This window comes from Cyphomyrmex costatus, unplaced genomic scaffold (assembly GCF_001594065.2).
Source record: "Cyphomyrmex costatus isolate MS0001 unplaced genomic scaffold, Ccosl1.0 scaffold480, whole genome shotgun sequence".
NCBI classification, from domain to species: domain Eukaryota; kingdom Metazoa; phylum Arthropoda; class Insecta; order Hymenoptera; family Formicidae; genus Cyphomyrmex; species Cyphomyrmex costatus.
In genome coordinates, this window is record NW_017279074.1 from 82352 (window position 1) to 86320 (window position 3969).

At 32.9% G+C, this 3969-nt stretch overlaps 1 long non-coding RNA gene across 1 annotated transcript; it reads right to left on the minus strand.

The window, feature by feature from the left end:
• Positions 1 to 2197: 2197 nt before the first annotated feature.
• Positions 2198 to 3218, minus strand: LOC108778104 (uncharacterized). The gene is made up of 4 exons (XR_001940840.1): positions 3140 to 3218; positions 2940 to 3054; positions 2750 to 2827; positions 2198 to 2266 (listed from the first exon to the last, which is right to left on the minus strand). It is a non-coding gene; the product is annotated as an uncharacterized LOC108778104 (long non-coding RNA).
• Between the last annotated feature and the right edge of the window lie 751 nt (positions 3219 to 3969).

Sequence of the window (3969 nt, forward strand, 5' to 3'; positions counted from 1 at the left end):
ATATATATAATATGTATATTATATATACATATGTTTACATATACCATACATACGTATACATACATATACATGTATATATACATACATGCTTTAAAATTATAAAAGTTATTTAAAGTCACAAGCTTTATAAGTTACATCGGTTGCCTGCAAGAACAAATTTTTTTCTAAGACCATATTATTATGTTACGAACACTCTTTTTCGGGGTTCAAAGGATGTATACATATGTATATGTAAATATTATAAATATATATATGAACACAGTTGAATAAGTCGAAGCTTGTACCATACGAGAGTGCTGTTTTGTTGCTATAAATACGTAAAAGAGACACTTACCTTTGTTACCACTGGTTGTTAAAATATATCATAATGCAATATTTATTTATAAAACGCTGTTTATTATTTAAAACCACCCAACATTCAATCTGAAATTATCCAAGACTATTCTTAAAATAAATTCATAATTGTAAAAATAATTGTTTTTAAGAAATTATAGTAATATGACAGTCTACGAAAATTTATAATTTTTAAAAGAGAAACTCCATATAGAAATATTTTTATGTAATAATTTTTATCACATTTATTGCTATTATCAATATTTTGAAAATTAAATTAAGTATGGAAACAAATATTATTCTTAACGAATTTAATTTTGTTAATATAATATACACTGGGCACAACAAAATTAACGCAACACCTACAAAAATAGGTAAACTTCAAGATAGAATAACTTTATCAAAAATCACCGTATCGAGATGTTTAAAAAAGTAATTTACAGCTTGGAATCTCTACTTTTCAGATTGCTACTTGAAAAAGTGTTCTCACGGAGATTTTATGAAGTCACACAAACATAAATGAAGATATTTCAGATCTCAACATTTTTTACGAAATTTGCGGAGTTCCACGGGGTGGACTAAAAATTGTACGTAAATGCGATTTACATCATTCGAAAGATCGAATCTTTACCTTTAATTTCATCGAGTTATTCAAGCAAAAATGACCCTTTTACTACAACGGTGAATAACTCGGTGAAAAAAAATCGTACGGAGCTTCGCAAAAAAGCAAATTAAAGGTAAAGATTCGGTCTTTCGAATGATGTAAATCGCATTTGCGTACAATTTTTAGTCCGCCCCGTGAAACGCCGCAAATTTCATAAAAAATTTTGAGATCTGATATATCTTCATTTATGTTTATGTAACTTCATAAAATCTCCGTGAGACCACTTTTTCAAGTAGCGATCTGAAAAGTAGAGGTTTCAAGCTGTAAATTGCTTTTTTAAACATCTCGGTACAATAATTTTTGATGAAGTTAGTCTATCTTGAAGTTTGCCTATTTTTACAGAGTGAAACAGGTGTTGCGTTAATTTTGTTGCCTAATGTATTTATACTATAAAATTAAGCAATTAAAAAATTTCTATTATTTTTAACAGAAGTCACATCTACCATTACTGATAAACGCATGAAAAAATTAATAAAGTGGAAAGAGGAACGCAATAGAAGGAAATCAATTTCTATTGCGTTCCTCTTTCCACTTTATTAATTTTTCATGCGTTTATTTAGAAGCTGCAATGAAAAAACCAGTTTTCAAAGTTGGTATTGTTCATCATCCTCTATTTGGTCTTGTACCAATGAAAGAAACGCCATATAAATATATATATGTAAGAGTTGAGCCGAGAAAAAATGTCGAACACTCGAACGCGACACCGGGACTCGAACAGAGGGGCCTCTCGTATATAGTTCGTGAGCCACAGTCTTGCCACAGAGCCATAGCTCGACAGGGAAACTTAGTTGATTTCTTACATATATATTATATGGTTTATACACACATCTACACACACACATATATATATACACATATATATATATATATATCTCTCTCTGGAGACACGGTAGTGTCTCGGTATTATATACACAGGGTTCCAATAACTATTGCCTTCTAATCCATAAGGTGTAGAGGAAAATGTATATGTAACCAAAATTACACGATGTAAAGGGAGCTATCATATGGTGATAATTTTTGTCCAGGTGGAGGTACTTCAGAGATTTCAAGGTCTACTTCGTTTTTTTTAAATGTTTTGTATTTTTTTTCATACTGGTCCATTTAATGTAACAATTGTCAGCAGTCAAGTTGTATCCATGAATGTTCATAGAAGCAGCAATATTTTTCCATACATTTTTGTTCAATTTTTCATAAAAGTTTGTAGAGGTTTCTATGTTTGTTTGTATTTCTGCTAACAATAATTTTGTCATGTCGTCAGTCCATTGAACTCTGCAATTAAATAAATTAAAAAATGTTACTATTTGAATAGATAACAATAATTAAAACTTATATACAAGAAAACAAAACTGTCATTTGGTACTATCTAATAACGATTTGACAATATCATCACAATTTTTTATAACAGTAATTAAAAACAAAGATTAGAAAAATCACTTTTGAAAAGTAACTTGTCACCATTATGCATTATTTATTAAAAAAAAAAAAAAAACTTATTTTTAACGCGCCGAGCTGTTACTTATTTATCTTTAACTCATTCCAAGTAATGAGTTACTATTTATTCCAATAAAGTTGTGATGATGACAAATTAATCTTCGAAAATTATCTTTTTCCATCTTTAAAGTTAGTCATTGTCATAAAAATTTGTAATGTAAATTAACAAATTGTTATTAGAAAAAAAACGGTAAAAGTAATAATGTTATTTTTAGTCCTGCTTTCATATAATTATGTATAATTTAAGAGAAATATACATACCATTGTCTAAGTAATGCGTTGTTAAAGCAGTCCTATAACTGCAAGGATATAAGGGAATGGATGTTTCTTCGAGGATTCCTTTGTAAAGAAAATAATAGATTATTTTACACGTAAAAAACGCAAATGCATAAATCATTCTCACATAAAATTTGAAGAAAGCAGTAAAAGAAGAGAGAAAACAAGTAAATACCGTCTGTATATTCATCTGCTTAGTAGGATCGTTCGCCTCCCGAGAGCAATCTGGTATACGTATCGTTACCAGACTTTTTATCATCCCGTGCATGTTTCACTCGTTCGATATGTTTCTGCAAAGCATATATAAATATATATGTTTTAAGTATTCTCTTGAATAAATAATGGTCTGTAAGGTTATATGAATATTTTACTCACTTTACAACTTTTTTTAATTGAGAGGCAAACTATATGAATGTTCAATCTATATTTTTGATGTTTTTGTGCCATTTGTATCCGTAACTCATTCACACAACCAAACTGAAAAGAGGAAAAAAATTTTAATTTATGAGTACGAGATGCATTATTTAACATATTCTTATTGATATTACTAACTTATTCTTTTATATTTATCTTAATTTTATGGTATCCATTTGGAATGTTAAACCTTCGCACGATTACATTCAAATTTAACGTCTCCTCGAGCATTCGTCGCGATTGGTCGAATGATTCGTTCCGCAACCATTCTAGTACTATCGATAATGGACGGTGCCAATAGCGTCGCGCGACATTGAGCGCGGTTGGTCGGCTCGTGGGACGCGATAGGTCGATCGCGTGGCGTCCCTGAGACGCCGCGGCCAATCGTCGCTCGCGGCGCTCTTTTTTCCGCTTAATGGCGGCGCGAAACCCGGCTTGTGATGTGGCGTCGTCGCAAGCGCATTAATCCCGACCGTTGGCTGGCGCTGCGTGATCCGGTAGTGCGCATTTAGCTGCGAGGTGTGTGAGACGTTGGTTATTGAGGTAGTACGGCGCGTTCGCTCGATCAAGGCACGGTTCGCGTCGACGTTATCAGCGTCGAGTTGCTGATACGCTAAAACACGCTAAAACACGGACGCGCGCCGGTGTTCTCCATTTCTCTCTCTGTCTCGCTCCCCCCTCAGTGTCGGCGAGGGTGTCTAATTGAGAACGGACGCATCGTGCCTCGTACGAGACCCGCAGGCGCGAGAATTCGCGTGTGAAATAGTCGGTGTAATATCCGTAACTACAGA